At 36.6% G+C, this 21,223-nt stretch overlaps 1 protein-coding gene and 1 non-coding gene across 11 annotated transcripts in view; both read right to left on the bottom strand.

The window, feature by feature from the left end:
• ZNF518A (zinc finger protein 518A) overlaps nt 1–20,740 on the bottom strand; it is a 28,519-nt gene extending 7,779 nt beyond the window's left edge. Inside the window, exons 1-6 of one of the 10 annotated variants that reach the window (XM_032432390.1) lie at nt 20,398–20,693; nt 17,822–17,907; nt 16,600–16,707; nt 3,521–3,671; nt 764–813; nt 95–216 (exon numbers count right to left, since the gene is read on the bottom strand). The gene's annotated coding sequence lies outside the window, so the exon portion shown is untranslated. Of the gene's footprint in view, nt 1–94; nt 217–763; nt 814–3,520; nt 3,672–16,599; nt 20,365–20,397; nt 20,694–20,722 lie in introns of those variants that run through there. The other 9 variants (XM_032432389.1, XM_032432386.1, XM_032432393.1 and 6 more) reach the window with 9 other exon arrangements.
• LOC116649626 lies at nt 1,682–1,782 on the bottom strand. Its single transcript, XR_004302707.1, has one exon. It is a non-coding gene; the product is annotated as a U6 spliceosomal RNA (small nuclear RNA).
• Nucleotides 20,741–21,223: the final 483 nt, after the last annotated feature.

Genomic DNA, 21,223 nt, shown 5'->3' with positions numbered 1-21,223 from the left:
TTTTAAAGTTCATTTTGATACAAAATAGGAATGTTGATCAAACACAACCATAAAAGATATAAAAGACCTGTTAAGTATTTTAAGAACAGCTTACCAAGAAGTAATAGCTTGATGGAGAAATAATACTAATCTGGAAGTCAGGAAATACAAGTTTTACTTCCAGCTCTGCTCTGTGACACTGGACAAGCTTCAACTTCTCTGAACCTGTTTTGTCATCTAAAGAAAACCACAACTGGATAAGCACCCTTAAGCTCTAAGATTTTTATATTAAGTTGATATTAAAATTTTTAAGCAGGATTTACAAAATCTTAATGAGAACCACAAAAATTTAAGTTCCAATTACACATGTCTCCAATTATACACATGAACTATTAACTTCCTCACCTCCTTAGCTGACCCTCTGGCTATTACCTTGTGAGAAATTCAACAGGCTTCTCTCCAGTTTTTCTATTTCTTTAGTGCTTCAGAGATAATTTATATTTAAAATATAAGTTTCATTTATCTAACAACAACAATAACAGAAGATTATCTGCTCTTTCAAGTTATCATTACTAATTAAAAAAAAAGAAAAAGAAAAAGAAATGAAAAGGAATAGCACATTTTGCTGGGGTACTGTTAAAGTCTACCTACTACCTTTTTGGTTCCCAACCTTTTGGCTATTTGGTTTTTTGTCCCTAGAACTCAGGCAGAAGGCAGCAAGGAAAGCTCCTGGCATATGAGAATGCACCCATTACTATCTGCCACCATTAATTCCAACACTTACTGGTTTGTGTTACTCTAGACAAGTCTCAATCTCTGTCTTCGTTTCTTCATCTACAAAGTGAAAAAGAAAAATTGGTACTTTCCCTACCTTTCACAGGGTTATTGTAAAGATTAAATGAGAAAACATATGAACAGTATCCTGTACAGTGCTATATAAATTGTAGCTATCATTACTGTATGTGATTACCATGAAATGACACATTATGAGTTCAACTGCAAAGGTATAAAAAATAGTAAAGTAATAAGATGTGATAATATATTATTGAGATTGGAATCTGAGTACTGAAGGTTCAGTAAAATATCAAAATGTGTATTAGAGGAATTATGTTTTCGTACCTTTGTGATCTTAAATATATATGTATGAATAATAAACAAAATTAGATAAGCTAAAGAAAATAAGTATAAATCACATTGAACTTCATCTATAATGTCTAGTCAAAGGTCTCAGCTTTACATTTCAATTAATCTAGGGACGCCCGGCTGGCTCAGCTGGTAGAGCATGTGACTCGATCTTGGGTTTTCAGTTCTAGCCCCATGCTGGGCAGAGGAAATTACTTAAATAAATAAAAACTTAAAAAAAAAAAAATTTCAATGAATCTAAGTAACTAGATACTTTACTGTTTCAGAAATCCTCTATTAGGGGAATACAATTAAAAGTTAAATTACGTATTAAGAGACTTTTAATCTCTCTCACACTCAGTAATTTTGGTTGGGTCTAAAAAACACATCCTTTAATAGTCTTTAAGTATATATATGCTAAACTGATAATGAATTCATTAGCAGGGTACCAGTTTACTGAAATTTTTTTTTAGTAGTGAAAAATCACAATTTCATTATTCAGTGCCACACACTGTGCTCTGACTCATATCATTTCTTCAGAGTTCATCTGCAAAGGGTGGCAGGATGCTCAGAAACTGCACAAAATATGGAATGCTTCACAAATTTGCGTGTAATCCTTTGCACGGGGGCCATGCTAATCTCTGTGTTGTTCCAATTTTAGTGTATGTGCTGCCGAAGCACGCACTGGTTTTATATACTATGTCTAATTCAGTAAAATATTAAAATTTTTACTTAAAACGTTTTACTGTATTATTTAAAGCAAAATGTAAATACTTTTTCTTCACAAGTAAGAAAAACTAAATAAATGGCTAGAATAAAGTTCAATGACACCTGGTGGATATTCCACACCAACTAAGAAGATTCCCTACAGTGTCACATTCTGTATTATAATCACCGATGGAGATTTCACCATACCAGAATCTGAAGGTGAGGTTCAAAGAGGTGAAACTTTTAAGCACACCTATAAAGGTTCTCCATTTGCCTGAATACCATATTGTGGTCATTCTGGGTTAACCATACTCAAGCCTTTCTATTATACACATAATCAAGAAACTATATCATGGGTTTTATTACAAAAGGGAAATTGCTCCTTGTAGTAATATTACATGTGTTCAAAAATATATGTGTAATGCTAAAAATAGATTGATACTATTTTTAAATATCAATTCCATTTCAAAATATCTACACAATTTAAAATTTTTCTTATAAGATAACACATACCCCAGAGTCTGACGACCAGTATAAAAATAGGATTTTAAATAACTCAATCAACTAACACTAATAAATGCCTACTATGAATGTGAGGCATTTTGATGGGTGCTGTGGAAAGATTCAAAAACATGGTCCCCACCCTACTACAGCTTACAATCTGAAGGAGAGAGGCAGGACATATACATTAATACACTGCTTATTCAGAGTTGACCATTCAGCAACCTCACCCTTCCAGGACATGAAGAATAGAAAATAATTAAGTAGGATGCATGGCAGCCAAAAGAGATGTCACAAAGGTCACCCATTAAAGTGCATGTCCTTTCAACACAGGCAAAACAATGTTAATAAAAGGGACCTTACTAAGAAATCCACTTAGCTTTTACTTAAGTTTGGTAACTGCTAAATAATTAATATTGAACATCAGTATTTTTTACATTTAATGAATGGCATGTACAATACAGTATTAGGGGAGTTTGTATATTTTAGGTAGTTTGGGGTTTGTTATTCACCCTCAAATTTTAAATGTGGAGAATCTATTTTGTCTTCAACTATGTTGAACCTGTAGTATGTGAAGCAATCAGTGATGACATCTGGTAGCAAATTATACTGGGGTTGCCACTTATGGGCAAAAAATGTGTTGTGAATTTCTCAGATAACAAAAAAAGGAAAGAGGAATTTTACTCTAATTTTCATCTTCCAACCTACTAGCTAATGCTCTTTTCACTACAGTTCTCTCTTTACCCCACCAACAAGGATTACTGATTTTAAATCTCCCATTTAAACTACTGCCCTTTCTCTACGTATTATTACCTCCTAAGACTTAACCAACATCTCCTCAAGCCCTGAGAGAACACACTTTGCATCAAGCGCGCCCAGCCCTTCCAAGTAACCTGGAGAACTGCCCGCATCAAGGTGGCAACTTAAGCCATCTGATTTCCTTCTTCCAACTGCCCAATGAAACACAAACCAAAAAATAAAGTCCTACAAAATAACTAGAAACTAGAAAAACATTCCATACACATACTGCAAGGTGTTTGGTAAGAAACAGTCCAGAGAGAGAAGAGTGAAAAAACCCACTGCCAAGCACCACTTTTAAAGAGGAATTTGACTAGCGGACATTCATTTAAAAAGCATTTAATAAGCATCTCTTATGCCCTAAGTAAGAAAGTAAAGGACATAAATCTGCCCACTCCCTCCGTGAACATACCTTGAGATTCTAGAAAGTGAGGACTTGAGAGGAAGATCACGTGGTACCTTTTGGGGAGATAGAAAGCTTGAGCTGAGGTATGGGAAGGAAGAGAATGAATCCAGAGTTTTGAGCTGGGTCCAGGGGCCGAGTTGAGACTTGTTAGCACCAGCTGTTGGGAAAAAATATAAAGAGGAAATTATTTCTGAGCAAAGATAAATCTTCCTATAACCATGCCTATCTTCTGTTTAATAGTTCTGTCCTTTATCCACATAAGTAAATTATCTCTAAGTTGTCAGGAAAAAGTTACATTAACTTCCCCCCTCCTTTTAACTAAAAAAACTGAAAAAAAATCTTGGTTCATTCTTTAAGAATTCATCTCAACTACCAAGGCCATCAAAAGTTAAGTAGGCAGAAACATCACTAGCTGCAGCAGCTCAACAAAGAGAAAATAACCTGAACACTCGGAGAAACCCCTCCCCATTCCCCCATCCAGCAATGAAAAATAGTAACTACACAAAAGTTACTACTACCAGAAAAAGGAGAAAGCTTAGGGGGGAAAAAATAAATCAAGTAGTAATTGGCAATTTCAGTAAGACCTGAGATAATATACAAAAAAAACCCCACAAAAACTAAGAACATACTGCCATGAAAGAACAAAGTAGATGGGAGAGAAATAATGATTTTGAAAACAAGAAAAAAATAACATTTGAGTTTTGGGTTTTTTTTAAAGACCTGAATTTTCAAAATCAAAGGCTCCTCAAATGCCAGGCAAGATTACTAGTGAGAAGAGAATATAAGACTCAATGTTTACAATTTATCCTAGTCAAATTTTTGGGTTTAAAAAATAAAAATGAAATGCTACGGGGGTGCCTGGGTGGTTCAGTTGTTAAGCATCGGCCTTCGGCTCAGGTCATGATCCCAGGGTCCTGGGATCGAGCCCCACATCGGGCTCCCTGCTCAGCAGGAAGCCTCTTCTCCCTCTCCCACTCCCCCTGCTTGTGTTCCCTCTCTCGCTGTCTCTCTCTCTGTGTCAAATAAATAAATGAAATCCTTAAAAAAAAATGAAATGCTACAAAAAAAAAAAAAAAATAGGTAGAGAGGGAGAGTTACCTAAAAAGGTATTTGATTTTTCATCAGCAATGCCACCTTTAATCAGAAATCAATATTAATCAGGCATTTTACTCACAATTCTAAATGCTAGAAGACAATGGAATGACACAGAGTTCTGAGGAAAACAGATTAATCCAAGAATTAATTCTATACACAGGAAAATTCATATGTAAAGGAGAAACACAATTTTAGATGTACAAAGATTTAGAGACTATACTACATATGTACTCTTTCTGGAATAAAGTTTCAAGTAAATACTTTAGCAAAATCAAATTTCAATCAGAAAAAAAGAACTTAAAAAGGAAATAATGTGTTATAGAAGAAATATCTGTCAACAATAAAATCCATGAAATAGAAATAAAAGCAAATATTCTGTTAATACAGTTAAGAAAAGCAGAAAAGACTGGAGGAGAACACTTATAACACAACAAATATATTTGTAAGAGGTCCTTAAAAAAAAATTAACAATAGGAAACAGGAGACATGACAATAGCAACAAATTTCTAGATGCTGGAAAGCAGATAAATTAGTAAATGACCCTGCAGACCCAAGAAAACTTAATCCCAGACAGAGTGGGGAAAGCTAAGAACTAACCTATTTTACACTCTGAATCTTTGAAAGGCTTAGGAACTGGCAGTACCAAGTAACTATGAAGAAGGGAGGAGAAAACTAAAACAAAGAGAAATTTGGAGAAAATTGCTTGAGCTCTGGTTAGATGCTAAGATTCCCTTCCCCACTCCATACGCTAGGTTACTGCTATTTCCCCACCATAGCAAATGCCTGCAGGTTTATTCTCTGCAGAAGGTACACAGACTCTCTTAATCGGGGATACCAGACACAGCTGAGAGTGGGTACCATACCAAAAGCAAGAGGATTAAATGACCATATATGGATGAGACACAAACCCCACCCCAGTCTCCCCTATTCCCCCTTCTACACTGGCTCCTAGGCTAAAATAGTGCTACTAAAAATATGGTCTGCTAATGGTCCATGAAACATTTGTCACCAGTCCATGACAACGTAGGTACAGAAACTGAGAGTTAAGCATTTAGAAACTACTATAGCAACTTTACAGAGTTAAGTTTCTATCTGTTGAATCGAATAAAAATGTGGACTTGTATTTTGTATGCCTTCATTTTTAAAATTTCATTTTCTAGTAATAGAGGCACTATGGTATACTAATGATACAATCTTTATAAAGAACAGTTTGCTATATATATTTACTTACATTTAATATAACATAAATCATATTATAATTACATATATAATTATATATAATATATATATATTTTATAATACATAAAATATAAATCTATACATGACCAGGAAGAAAGTATGTAACTTCTGATTTACTTCTAGAAATGTATCCTAAAGGTAATAATCAGGTTCACTGAAACACTGCCTACAAAAAATCACAAAATCAAAAATAACAAAATATCCACCAATAAATAAATTATGGTATTTTCATTCAATGGAATATTATTCAATTTTAAAAACAATACTGTAAAACTACATTTATTAATAGGAAGATATCCAAGATGTATTCAATGAAAAAAAAACCCAGAAAATAAATAGTAGACATATTAGGAGTTAATCTGTTCAAAAATTGACAGGTGTATAGAGAATAGATGGATAAGCAAACACATGGGCCCATACAAACTCATAGTAAAAAGTCAAGAGTACACATATAAAAATGTTTACAGTGATTACTGGTTATCCTTAGGTCAGTGCTTCTTAAAATGTTGTCCTTGGATCACTACGGCCTCCACACTGGCAGACTTCCTTATCACAGCACAAGCAAAGAGCTGACATTTGGATGTAATGAAAATCACCTCTTTGCCTCTAGACCATACTGTTGTGAAACTTTATGAAAAAATGGCATGAAGCCATGAAAATTTGAAATTCTCAAGCAAAGCAAGTGAATTCTGTGGTAAACCAACTTGAGTTTTTTCTGAACAAACTTAAAATAGTAAAACTGATGCCAGCACAAAGTTGAAGAATGTTGACACTAAAAGTAGAAATCAAAACAAAATAGGTATCCATTCAACATTACACTCCTCGCATCAGTACACAGGTACTCAATCATACCCATGCAGAAAAGACTGTACAACAGCTATGAAGTTACTGGCAAACATTATACTCAGAGAATAAAATTATGCTATGTTACTCATGGTACATAAATTCATGCTACTGAGAGGTAATTTTTTTGCTTATTTAATAGTTAATTTGTGAGTCATGAGGTTACCTTAAAAAGTAAGTAAAGGAAGTTGGCACTACCAAAGTTATGAATAACAGTGTTGTTATACAAATACAAAACTGTATTTTATATAGAAAACAAATGCTATTCAACTAATATGCTTCTTGATCTTAGTACATCGTTAAAAGAAAAGAATTTTTAAATAAAAAATTAAAACTTTTTTAAAAAGATAAAGAAATAAGAAAAACTGTAACACTGATCTAAATTTGACTACTATTTTTCTATACAGGTATCCCCTGCTTTATGAAAGTCTGCTTTTCAAAAGCTCTCATTATACCACTTCACTTACAAACCTACATTAGTTGTTTTTTGCTAACCAAAAGAGATCCAAAGAGGGTTTCTGTTTTTACAAAAAAAGTAAAGAACTAAATCAGTGTTCAACCTTTGTTTTGCAGCGATCTGTTACAGCGGCAGCACGGAGCCCAAGCAGTGAGAATGGTACAGCCAAGCTCCCTCCCCAGGAACTACAATTCAGTATGTCAGCATTAAGAGGCCATAGCTTCCAACTGTATCTGTGGGCATCTGTGCTTTATCTCAATTATTTTATGCCTCCACCAGCAAGATGTGCCCCCTAAGATATCAGAAAAGCCTAAGACTAAGGTTATTTTGGGGGTCTGAGAACACAAAAAATTTCCACATGAATTAGTGGTAACTGCTTCTTTGCTTTATACCATTTCAACTTACAAAAGGTTTCATAAGAATGCTCTATTTTCACATTAGTGGGGGAAACCTTTATACCATACAAAGAAACGAACAGCAAGAATAATGCTGGGGCGCCTGGGTGGCTCAGTTGGTTAAGCGACTGCCTTCGGCTCAGGTCATGATCCTGGAGTCCCTGGATCGAGTCCTGCATCGGGCTCCCTGCTCGGCAGGGAGTCTGCTTCTCCCTCTGACCCTCCCCCCTCTCATGCGCTTGCTCTCTCTCATTCTGTCTCTCTCAAATAAATAAATAAAAAAAAATCTTTAAAAAAAAAAAAGAATAATGCTGAACTATTTTTACATCAGTTAAGCATGTTATTCTTTAATAAAGTACTGGTTTTCATCTGACAAAATTTTATTCAGAATTTTATTTTTTGATGCTGTCTTTAATAGTTTTAATACTGGCATTATGGAGAATACATAAAATGAACTGGAGTAATTTCCACCATTTCATCTCCTCTGGAATAGTTCACTAAACACGAGAATTGCCCACTTCTTAAAATTACATAACTGTACCAAAAATACCATATAGGCTTGATACCTCTTTGGATTTTAGCCCTTACAAACCTTTAAAAGCTCTTCTATGGTTTCTGGGCTCTTAGGGGTTTCTACTGCTTGAGTTATTTTTTGCAATTTATATTTTCCTTGAAAATAACCAATTTCCTTCACATTGTCTAAGTATACTCCTATAAATAAACCTCACTTTTAACAATCTATCCTACAGAAATAAAAGCACAACATATATAACAGTATCACTTAAACGTCCATGAGTTGGGAATGATTAAGTAAATTATATAAACAAAAAGGTTTACGTATTAAATTGACTTAGATTTCATTGTGAACTTTTTTTTTCGTTTTTAAAAAAGGAAGTTACAGATGAAAGCATGTAATACATTTTTATATTAGGGGAAGGATCCTCATTTTCATGTCAGGAGCAAAGATACTATAGGGCTATGTTTGTAGAAGCATAGACAAATCTATAGAAAGATACCTCCCGAACTACTGACAACAAGTTAATTTTCTTAGGGAATGACAGCACCGCAGAGCAAAAGACAAACGTATGCGAACAGCAGGGAGAGAATCATCAACTCTCCTAAGTACTCTGAGTGAAACCAAGAGGACAATGTTACTACCACAAGTCTTTACTGAGGCTTGCGTCTATTCCTTCCCTTAAATTCTAGGAAATCTTGTATCCTTAAAATAATTCCTCCTTTTCAGCTTACCCTGACTTAAACTACTTTAAGCTAGTTTTATTACTTGTAACCAGACTCTTAAGACATTAAGTTGATAGATCAATGCTGACTGCATTTAATTCACAAAAAGGCAGGTTTTGTGATGATCCTTTAAAGAGCAGTAGACTTAAACTTGCAAAAAAAGGAGCAAAAGCTATCTAGACCAGAAAAACAGTAACACTGGAAGAAAAGCATTTTTCTCCCATGGCACTGTAGGATCTAGATCACAGAGAAAATATATAATAGTGAGGTTAAGTGAGAACAGACTACAGAGGACAGATCTGAACTTGAAATGAAAGGTAACCAGGAGCCATGGTGAATTCATGAGCAGAGAGAAGTTATAAAAGCAGTATTGTAGAAATATTATTAGAATGGTACTAGAAAGCAAGATATATTGGAAACATTAAAAATAGAGGTCAGAAAATTAGAGGACTGACAATCCAAATAAAAAGTGAGGAACCAGAGAACTGGCAATGTTAGCATAGGTTAGGAATCGCACAGAGAAGTTTTAAAAAGATGATTCCCAAAGTAAAATGCCAAGGATAAGAAACACCTGAATAGAGTAAATCAAAAAGCACCATTCCTAGAGTCTTGTTTGCTTTCTACAACAGATTAAAAAGCAAAGACATTCTACAGTTTTTATCTTTACTGAAATGATATAAAAAGAATCTATATGCTCTTTATTTTAGTTGCTTAAGCATTAAAGAACTAAAAAAACTCTGATTTTAGCTTCCCCTCATTTGTAACTCAGCATGTAGCTCTGTAACCTAACTTGTCACATCACACAAATAGACTAATATAATTAGTAATTATTTTGTATAACAATTTCATTCCTTGAGTCATCAAATTTTTTTCTAGAGATAACTGAATTCAAAAGTCATATGAATATATAACTAGAAAGAAAACAAAAGAAGCATGCAGCAAGAAGAACTTACTGAAAAAAACCTAAGATTGTGCCTAAAAGGGATCTAGAAGAAAATTACAAAAAACCCCTAGAACTTATTTTAAAAGCAGAACCTTATAGTGCCTTCAAAATAATAATCTTTTCATGACTTGAAACACACATTCTGGGCTTACATTTTTTCGTAGCTGCTTTAAGTTTTTAAAAAGTTTACCTGTAGGGCTAATACCTATCGTATTTTAAATAAGTGAAAGAATAAATTTTGTAGAATTAATATATATAATAAAAAGCAGCTCCCTCCAAATCATGGCCTAATCAACTTAAACGCAGAAAAGAGAAATGAAGAGTTAAATATGCTAATGTAATTAAGTACAGATCTAGAAAGATTCAAAATGCTAGTATACATGTGAGCCATGTACCACTCAGGTAGGTTGGTGACACTGGTTGGTATACAATTATGAAGGAGTCCAAAATCAAAAATTAAAATATAGAACCAGTTCCTGGTTCAGGTTAATCTTCTTTCTTATTACTGACACGATGACTATATATATAATGTACAGTGCCCAATATCTAAGATGCTTTCCGCTCCCCTACACATACACCTTTATTTATTTGTTCATCCTATTTCCTTTCACCAGGCTTGTCATCCCGTTCTATCTTCTCAATACTGGTCAAACTTCCTTTCTAATTCTATCTCCTATAGAGACATGAAACCTGCAATACACACTAATCTCTCCCTCTCTGAATATCCATTTAAAGTACAGCCATTGCTCACCACTCCATTACACTTCTTTATAGTTACATCATTTCATGTTTAAGTTTTACCTCCCAAGGTTATTCATAATCTTCTTAAAGACAAGTTCTATTTTATATTTTTCACTTATCCCACACAAAAACCAAGACAATTGGTACACAGGGTCCTAACACACTCTTGACTCACTTATTCTTTTATTTGCAACCCAAATACCTGACCTCCTGTGATTTTAGATTAAATTATTTTATAGCAAATGCTACAGATCATGTAAACTTTTTTGCTGCAATGGAATTTGATTTAAAACACACTCTCTCTCTCTATCACACGGTCAGAAATCACATTTTCAATATGTGGAAATTGGGAGGAAAATCAGAATTATTCTACCCAAAGTGAAATAGAAACCACTAAATTTAGTATGGGAAGGAGAAAGAGTATTTCATCTCTTGTGCTTTTCTTCTTTTGTCATTTTGCTGTGGCAGTGATGTAGATTTTACTTAAGATTTTGGAACACATGCTGGGGGGGAATGAAAAGATTTATGGCTACTTGATTGGGACAACATGCATCAACATGTAACCCATTTACCCTCAGCTTCCCAAAATAATATAAACTATTCAATTTTTCTCTGGCTCTGTAAAGCACCTGTCTTTATGACAGAAGCAAATTCTATTTCCCAGGCTTCCCACCTTAGAGCACCACAATCCACCCAGTTACTCATCCCAGAAATCAACGAATCATCCTGTATCCTCTTTCCCCTACTCCCACGCTAATCCATAAGCAAGACCTGTCAATTCTATCTCCAAAATACATCTTGAATTCTTCTCTCCATCTCTACTGTCATCATCTCAGTCCACTGTCATCTATAACTTGGATTAAAATAACCTTCTAACTGGCATTCACGCTTCTCTCTTGCCCACCAACCTCCTCTGAATCCATTCTCCACACAGGAGCAAACATGATCTTAATATAAAATAGATCACAATGCTCCCTGCTTTAAAATCTGCAGTGGCTTCCCAAAGCACTTAAAATAAAATTAATCTCTGCCAAGGCTTACAAGGAGCAGTGACATCTGGTACTGTACCTCTTTCTTAAACTTCACCTCACACCACTCTCATCTGTAAATATACTCCAGCAAGCTACCATAGATAGTCTCTCAGTTCCTCAAATACTCCTTTCCTATCTCAGGCCTTTGCACCTGCTGTTCCCTGCTTGAATTATTCCTTCTCCTATTCTTCAAATGGCTAAATCTTTCTCATCTTTTAGGTCTCAGCTCAAATATCATCACCTCTGGGGTGCATGGGTGGCTCAGTCGTTAAGCATCTGCCTTCAGCTCAGGTCATGATCCCAGGGTCCTGGAATCCAGCCCCGCGTCGGGCTCCCTGCTCTGCGGGAAGCCTGCTTCTCCCTCTCCCTCTCCCCCTGCTTGTGTTCCCTCTCTCACTGTGTCTGTCAAATAAATAAAATCTTAAAAAAAAAATATCATCACCTCAGAAAGGCCTTCCCCAACCTATAAAGCATCACTTATCAAACAAAAAATCATTCTCTATCTAAACCCCTTATATTTCTTTTTTGTAACACTTCAGCAATATTTTATATATTGCCAATTTATTTTCTATCTGTCTCTACCACTGTAATAAAAGGTGCATAAGCATAAGAACACATCTGTCATGTTTTTTGCTATATCACCAGCATCTGGCATAGTTCTGGGCATGTAGCTAGCACCAAATCTGTGCCAGTCTTTGTTCTAAACACTGAGAATACAGCAGTGAATAAAACAGACAAAAATCCCTCCCTCATGGACATAACACTCTGCTAGTTATTTAGATGATAAAGAAAGTAAGTAAATTATTTAATATATTCAAACATCACAAGTGCTGCAGAGAAAAACAGGCAGAACTAGAGAGTTGCAATTTTAAATGTGAAGTCAGGTAGCCCTCATTTGAAAAAGTCTTATTTGAGCCAAGATCCTAAGAAGTGGAGGCAGAAAGCGTTCCAAGAAAAGAAGAGTAAGTGCTAACACCTCGCGCAGAGTGTGCCTAACATGTTCAGAGACTAGAAAGAAGACCGTCAGGATGACTGAAACAGAAAACACCAGAGGGAAAGCAGTAGGAGATGAAGTCAAAGAAGTACTGGAACTAAACAAGGCCTGAGGGACACCAAGAGGACTTTGGTTTTACTATAAATGAGATGGGAAGCTACAGGAGCATTTGGGGTAGAGAAATAACATAAGCTGAATGATTTTTTAGAGATCACTTTGGGGGCAATGTTAAGAATAGAATATCTGGGAAGGAGGTAAGAGTGAGAGCCAGAAGACCAGTTTGGAGGTAAGTATATTACAACTGCCAGAAGGGAGACATTGGTGGAGACAATGAGGCATGGTTAGACCGTGGACATGTGGTGACAAGAGAGCCAAAGGATATGCTGACAGACTACGTTTGGTCTGTGAAGAGAAAGAGTATGTCAAGGATTAACTCTGAAAGTCCTAACCTCAGCAACTGGAAGAAATGAGTTGCTATTTATTAATATAGAAAGATTGTGTGGGAACAGTTAAGTATAGAAAGTATACCAAGAGTTCAGTTTTAGCCATACAGAATTTGAGATATCTAGTTGATATCCAAGTGGAAATGCGGATGTGTAGATGAATACAGAATACAGAGATCTAGGGGTAAAATTCTGGGAGTCATTGGTGTGTGTATATATATCTATGTATACAGAACTGAACAAAATCACCAAGGAGTAAGTACACAAAGAGAAGTCCAAGGCCTAAGCCTCAAGATACTACAACATTTAGAGTAAAAAAGAGGAGGAAAAGCCAGCTAGTAAGCATGAAAGGAATGACCAGTGAGGTAATTTAGGAGAGTGGTGTCCTGAAAGCAAAGTAAAGAAAGAGTTTCCAGGATCAGGGATTGATCAATCTGTCAAGCAAGACTAGGACTGAGAAATGACCACTGGACTAAATGTCAAGACCGCTGGTGACTTTGATTAGCCCCATAAAAGGGCTGACTAGCATGGATTTAAGAGGAAATGGGATGAAGAGAAGTGGAGATGTAGTACAGACAACTCTTTTAAGGAGTTTTAGTATAAAAGACCAAAAGAAGAACTGAAGTAGAGTTATTTTGTTTTGTTTTTTAAAACTGGGAGAAATTACAGTATGATTGCATGCTTATGAAAATCATCCAACAAAAATGGAAAAACTGATGATGAGGGAGAAAAAAACAGAGATGCAGTAGCAATGTCCTTCACTGGGTGAGAAGGGGTGGAATCTAGTGAACAAGTGGAAGAGGTGAACTTAGAAAATAATAAAGATAACTCATCTTTAGTTACCAGAGAAGAGGATAATGGGAAGATATGAGTATGAGAAACTGTGGAATGAAATGCCTCAGTAAGTCTATGATAGGTGGTCCACAGCCAACAGCCTGTGGGCCAAATGTTGCCTGCTGCCTTTTTTTAATAAATTAAGTTTCATTAGAACATGGCCACATTCGTTGATTTCCATTCCATGGCTGCTATCATGTTGCAACAGCAGCTGATGGGGTGCAAAGAAACCATATTGCCCACAAAGCCTAAAATATTTACTATCTGGCCATTTACAGCAAGAGTTTGCCAACCCTGGAATATAGGAATGTTCCTATATACTCTCTTGAGTTGAGGATCAGCTAACTGGTTATTGAAGAAAGAAGGTTAAGTAAACAACAGCATTTAATGAAAGAATTAACCTATACATCATTCCTAGTATCTGGAGCTCAAAACAAATACTATATGAGTAATCAAACATTAATTTCATTCCTTATCTCTCTCAGAATGTTTTTATATCTATTGCAACATTAGTTTTGAACTGGCTGTATCTCTAGAGGAAGGGTATGGTTTTGACAGCATTACTATGAGATCTCTCAAAAAAGGGGGAAATAAGAAGAAAGAAACTAATTTTATATATACCTATATAACATGTATAAAACACAATAGCATTGCAGATTAATGACTGTTTTTTAAAAATTTTCAAAGCAGAGGAATATAACAAGGTCTTTTCCACAAATAAATTTCCATCACTTGATTACACTTATTTTGTATCTTAGCATCACCAAGTGGCATCACACTAAAAGAAATATAAACATTTTATTCAAAGAAATCCCCACCTTAGCAGAAAATAAAATGTGTTTGGCTTTCCAAACGCCTCATACATGGATTTACCTAAAATATTCAACCTCGTATCTCACTACCTCTCATTCCCCCAAAATACAAATTGTTACAGTCAAACCAACCTCCTCCCCATCTTGGATCAGCCCTTAGCCATTTTCAACTCCATCCTTTCCTCAATTATTCTGTGCCTAACAAAACTCAACTCCTAAGTTAAAACACATTTGCAGTGATACCTCCTTCAAGAAACCTGCCAGCCCTCACTAATTTCCTTTCTATCAGAACTCAGGCTTAAAATCTATACCATACAATCACGCATTCATTTATCTGCTGTTTGTACTATTTCATATATGTTAATCTGGGTTCCTTGAAGGCAAAGAATTCCTTTTGTTCTTTCATATCACTAAAATGCTGAGCATAGCACTGATTATTCTCAACACATTCTTATTGATCAGTATAACCTAAATATATAAAAACGTGCTACATTAAAGGAAGTCCATCATGCACTCAGCTAGTAGGTATAATCCTTGACTATCCAGAGAGTTGCACATACTTGTACATAGTAGACACTCAACAAATGTTTGTAGGTTGAATGAAGGACTGAATGTATACATGAATGATGAACAATGAGCATCTTTCATAAGGTGGAAGAAAAGAGCAAACTGTAGATGGATGTGATCAACTTGAAGCTATAGATCTTAAATTCATAAGGGCCAAATATCCATCGGATTTTTTTTTTTTTAAAGATTTTATTTATTTATTTGACAGAGAGAGACACAGCGAGAGAGGGAACACAAGCAGGGGGAGTGGGAGAGGGAGAAGCAGGCTTCCCGCTGAGCAGAGAGCCCGATGTGGGGCTCGATCCCAGGACCCGGGGATCATGACCTGAGCAGAAGGCAGATGCTTAACAACTGAGCCACCCAGGCGCCCCCCTCAGATCATTTTCTGCTGCAATCCAATTCAAACTAATTTATATACAAAATTTTGGGACATGGGACTGGAAAGGACACCAGGGTAACTGACAGGATCAAAAGAAAACCATAGATACCTCTTACCATGGTCCCTAGAACTGAAACTGGCATGCTATCTCCACCCATCTCCCATTTCCATATGGCCTCACTTTCTCCTACTACAGATGGGGTTCTCATACTTGTGGGAAAGAATGTCACTAACACCCTACCAGATTAATCACTTTAGAGAAAAGGGAGCATCTTTCTCCAGCATTCATATATCAATTTCAAAGAAGGGTTCTTGATTAACAAGATTCTGCTTGATTAACAGGCAATCTCTGTTGCAATAGGGATGACTAGGCTTGGGTTATAAGACTATATGATTGGCCACTAACCACTCATAATAGGGGAGAGATGGCTCCCCAGACGAAGAGATACTGAGTTGACAAATTAATATACAGCTGACCCTTGAACAAAACAGCTTTGAACCATGGAGGTCCACTTATACCTGGATTTTTTTTTGACACAGTACAGTACTGTAAATGTATTTTTTTCTTCCTTATGATTTTAATAACATTTTCTCTTCTCTTGCCTACTTTATTATCATCTGTTATTAAGAATATAGTATCTAATACATATAACACAGATATATGTTAATCAACTATTCATGCTATCAGTAAGGCTTCCAGTCAACAGAAGGCTTATAGTAGTTAAATTTTAGGGGAATCAAAAGAATACATGCAGATTTTCAATTGTGTGGTGGGTCAGTTTCCCTAACCCCTGCATTGTTCAAGGTCAACAAATACATTTTTTTTTCTACCAGCTATAACCTTTAACAACCCAATTTTAATTAGGAATTCGTGATGATTTTACCACATTGTGAAATTACTTGACCCTCCATGAAGCCAGTATTTTTCAGCTATTACCATTTCTTGAAATGAGACCCATGTGAGACCTACTTATCATAAGCTTCAAGTCATGCAACTTCATTCTGATATTCTGATATCTCTTTCATGCAGTCATACCAATCATGATTTTAAAATTTAGTCAGACTTTGCTCACAATTTTTCAAGATGGAATAATCCAAATCATTTTGGTCAGTCATCATATAGCAGCCTCTTGTTCACTTCATTACATTTGAAGTTTTCATTCTTCATCATATTACTTTTTCTGAGAATTTTGGATCAAACACAGTAAAGAAAATTCTTAGCACTCAGCATTTACTTTATTCAGGAATAACACAGTACCCCTGTGAACCTAATTCAGTAAGAGGGCAAACAAATGTTATGTAGGAAACAATAAGACATATAAATGAACATAAGTAATTACCAAGTATCTAAGCTTTGTTGCTCCCTACTCACTGTAGTTGTTAGACATTAACTTCTAATAAAATAAAACATTTCTGCCTTTGTGAAAAATGGCCCTGAAAACAAAGCCATCTAGTAGTAAAACTCATGGCAAAACATGGTTATGATTACTGAAGTAATAATTTAAGTTCATACAGTCTACTTCAGCTATTTTAGTAGTTATGTAAACAATCTTATTTCTAATTTAGGGTTATATTTATGGGTATACTTATTGTATTTGGTGAGAGGAATTAAATGATACTGTGGTATCCCAGTACCTATTCAAAACAAACAGTAAGCGAGACTCATGTTTCAAGAGTAGATAAACCATGTTTTTGTACAAGGGTACAATATTTTCCACTGAGTCTGCAAAGCTTCCCTTGTAATACCATGGATTTGATGGCAGATTTTTTTTTCCTTCATTTTGTTCACACCAAGATATTCAGAAGATTGTCTTCAGGAAACCACTCATAACTCCACAGTGATTCTCAAGTACCTTTTCTGACTCATAATGTTGATGCCATTAATCATGATATAAATATATTTCAGTTTTTCTTTAGGTGCATTACTTTGCACCTATTAGAGCAAAACAGAAACACTCTTCTGGTCATTTATACAACTTCAAAACATCTTCCAACCATATATAACTCCATCGTTCATTACCCAGAAGCCCTTAATGCTGTCTTTATGTTTAGAAGAATATAGTTAAAATTATCTTTAGATAGCTAATGAAGTATTAAATAATCAACTATGAAACCAAAATGATCCTTTTTGCTTACATTAAAAGAAAACCTATAAGTATTTAGGCCAAAAATAAAACTATAATTTATGAAAACTTATGTATACAGAACTAGGTTACTTTATTTTGTCCAATATCAAAACGTATTAACTTACTGCTTAATAGACTACATGCTGTAATACTTCAATCTTTACCATACCTCCTTCTTCAAGGAACAAAAGGCACGCAATTTAATGCTTGGACAAAGCCACAATCAGGAACAGTGATCAAAAGAAGAGACGATATCTGGAAATGAAGACCAAGATTTTAAAACTGACCAAAACCTGTTAGTAAAATGTTTTTATACTTTTGATTCAATTATGCTTCATATTCAACTTATGTGTTTAACTTTAAGAGGAAAAAAAAAAAACCTCTCTGCAATTTTGGCGAATAACCGTTCGTTACTCCATGATAACATGTCATAAATTTATAAAAATCACAAAACTCAAAGCTTAGAGGGGAGCTTAGGCTCAATCTAATTCACTCTCTTTGTTTATTTCAAGATCAGAAAAATGAATCTTGCCAAAATCACAAACCCAGAACAATCTAGATCTGATTCTAAGCCAGATAGCCTACCACCACAATACTACCTCTTTATACTGACTTGTGCTAACATCCCATGAAAATTGCTCACCGTGTGAAGCCAATACCCCCATACAGAACTAAAACACTCATAGCCTACACACACCTGAAATCAGATAATTAATAAAAATTTCAACTTCATCACAATTCTTTTCTTCTGCTTATAGTGTTTTATCACAAAACTTTAGTAGAGTCCCTGAATGAAACTGAACAAGACTCAAGTCTTTTACCATCAAAAAAAAAAAAAAGTTGTATTAAGTGATCTAAAGCAAACAATGCTTCCATAAGAACAATTGCAAACAGAAAAATAAACAATAAAAGTACATTAAAGGACATGTTTAAAATATATTCTAAAGTCAAATTGTATATTTATGCTAAAACATAACCTCTGGAATGCTTCAAGATACAAAAACTTGGGACCACATATACTAGTAAGAAAGAATAGGATAGGATTTAAAATGTGATGATAAAAAAAAAATACTCAACCATTTAAAAGCTCATACATTATCAATGCACATAGTAGGTATTCATTGTGGTTGTTATCCTTTTACCCTTCCATAAAACCAGATATAACGTTCTGAACTGATAGCTATCCTTATTTTCACTGCAACAATGAGTAATTTGGATGTGCAAAACAAGTCAGATACTGCATTATATCCCTCCCTCCCCTTTTGTTAACAATTTTCTAACAAACCTAAGGCTCATCTTACTTATAAGAATTTTAAGAAAAATGAACGTGGTCTACTATGCTTACCATCCTCATGAAATGCTAACGCCCTGAAAAATGTTAACACAATGCAATGTCTTTATGAATATCAGAAACACAGAGTTTTGCTAAAAGATAATGAATCCATTTCTATGGATTTGCAGTTAAAACTCTGAAAGATGTCAGGGTATTTCACTCCCTCAATTTAAATGGTTTCTATCTGTTCAACCCGAGAATACTAACTTTAAGGTACACTCAAATCAGATCCCTGGCTGCATAAAAAAAAAACAAAAAACAGTAAACTAGGCCTAACACAGAGTCACTCAAGTTAATGAAATTCCTACCCCGATGTACAGTTTGGTGTCTTGTTTCACCGTTGCTACAACCACACAAAGTTCAGCATTCTTACGAATTCCTTAAATATTGACTTATTTTATTTTTCTGGTGTTTACAGACTTTTGATATCCAAACACACTCTACGAATGTTTTGGCTAAAATAGCTCACAAATACTAAACGCCCCCAAATTTAAGCCTAAAAAGAAAACTGAACCTAAACTTTTCTATTCTGAACCTCAAAGCTACCATATCTGTTTCGTTGGTCTACTTAAAAGTTACAACATTTTACCTTATATACATTCACCCTATATATTTTCCATTACCATATCCATCTAGGAAGAGACTGTCTACTTGACAATGAGGACACCATGTTAAGAACAGACTCAAAATGGACCCTACAAGTGAGAAAGCCAGTTACAAAGAAATCCATCTGCCACTGGGTGTGGTTGGGGTCTGCAAGAAGGGCGCCTTTGGCCAACTCTGTGGAGGAGGGAGCGCGCGCCAGAGAGCTGAGCGTATCTGCAAGAAAAGACCTCCAATGACCAGAGACTGGACCCACAATGGGGACGCCGTCGAGTCGGACTGCCGTGGGCCTGCGAATCTACAGCTCGAGGGGTGCGGTCGCAGCAGTACCCATGCTGTCTCCACCAGCCCCGGAATGCGCCGAGTGGGTGCTTCGAGCGCCGCGCGCCCCGCTCCGTCCCAAACACCGCGCCCGATCCGCCCCTTCCTCCGGGGTTCGGCTCCCCTCGGGCGCGCGGAGGCACACTGTCGCCGCGCTCCCGCTCCAGCTCCTAGGCTGTGGGAGAATGTTGAGTTCAAAAAGCCCGAACGCAGTGCAAACCCAGCTAAGAAGCGGGAGGTTAGCGCTAGCAGCCTGCAGGAGCGCCGAGTAAAAGAGCCGACTTCTCTAGAAAAACTTTGCGGCAAGTTAGGCGGAAGCGCTGAATAGCCGGGACTATTTAGCAGGCGCTTCCTATCACAAGAGGCGGATCCCTGAGCCGGTTCAGGGGATCCTGACACCCCCACAAACTCGCATTTTGCCCCCTGGCTGGCCATCTAGAAGTCCCGGCATCCTAACAAGTCTGGGTGGCCCCGCTCATAGGGAATACCTGTCGTGGTCCCCATTGCTTGCGAGTCCCTGATGGCGGCCATTACGCTTCCATCCGGGTATTGCCGAAAAGCCGATCGCGGCGCTACCGGGAGCGCACGCTGCGGCGGAGGGATCCGCCGGGCTGTACCTGAGGCGAGCGGAAGAGGACGGAGGCCGGCAGGGTCCGCGCCTCAGCCTAGCGAGACTAGGCCATTGAGCTGGACTCGCCGCTGACCTCTCAAATTAGCGCGCTTCCCCGATCCCTGCCACGCCAGTGACTCACTCTTCCCCTGTGCTCTCCAGCAGCTGGAGAGATCTTACTGCCAAAGTTATGGTAGACAGACCTCTACTCTATGCAGAGTAGACACCAGAAGCAGGAACTGTGGTCTTGGCAAGCCCTTACTGACTGGAAATGGTCTCAACCCTGTGATTTTAATCATTTCCGGCTTTGCAAATGGCGTCCCCCCCCCTCCGCCCCGTTGCTTTTGACTCCCAGGTTTTAGAACCCATTGCAACCCACGTCAATGAAGGAAGCTGTCCCAAGTCCCTCAGGAAGACCTACTGAACTCCAGACGTGTACATATTTAATAATTGATCAGAAAACTGTCGTTACAACAAGGGAGGCTTTCATCCCCATCAAAGGAATCCTTCCGCAACATCACAGAACTGGGCTGGACAAAGAGGTCATTTAGTACTATGGGTTTCTCCCAAAGGCCAGTATGGCTCCCCTCCTCTCTTGTAGAGCATTTCTGGAAGCCAACTTATTAATCTCACTTTTTATGTATTTGACATACTATATACTTTCATATGTGTATATATATGGCGAAAAGTGTGTAAAAAAAACC

Source organism: Phoca vitulina, unplaced genomic scaffold, assembly GCF_004348235.1.
Source record: "Phoca vitulina isolate PV1807 unplaced genomic scaffold, GSC_HSeal_1.0 scaffold48, whole genome shotgun sequence".
In the NCBI taxonomy this organism is placed as follows: domain Eukaryota; kingdom Metazoa; phylum Chordata; class Mammalia; order Carnivora; family Phocidae; genus Phoca; species Phoca vitulina.
This window is presented reverse-complemented; position numbering and strand designations above follow the sequence as displayed.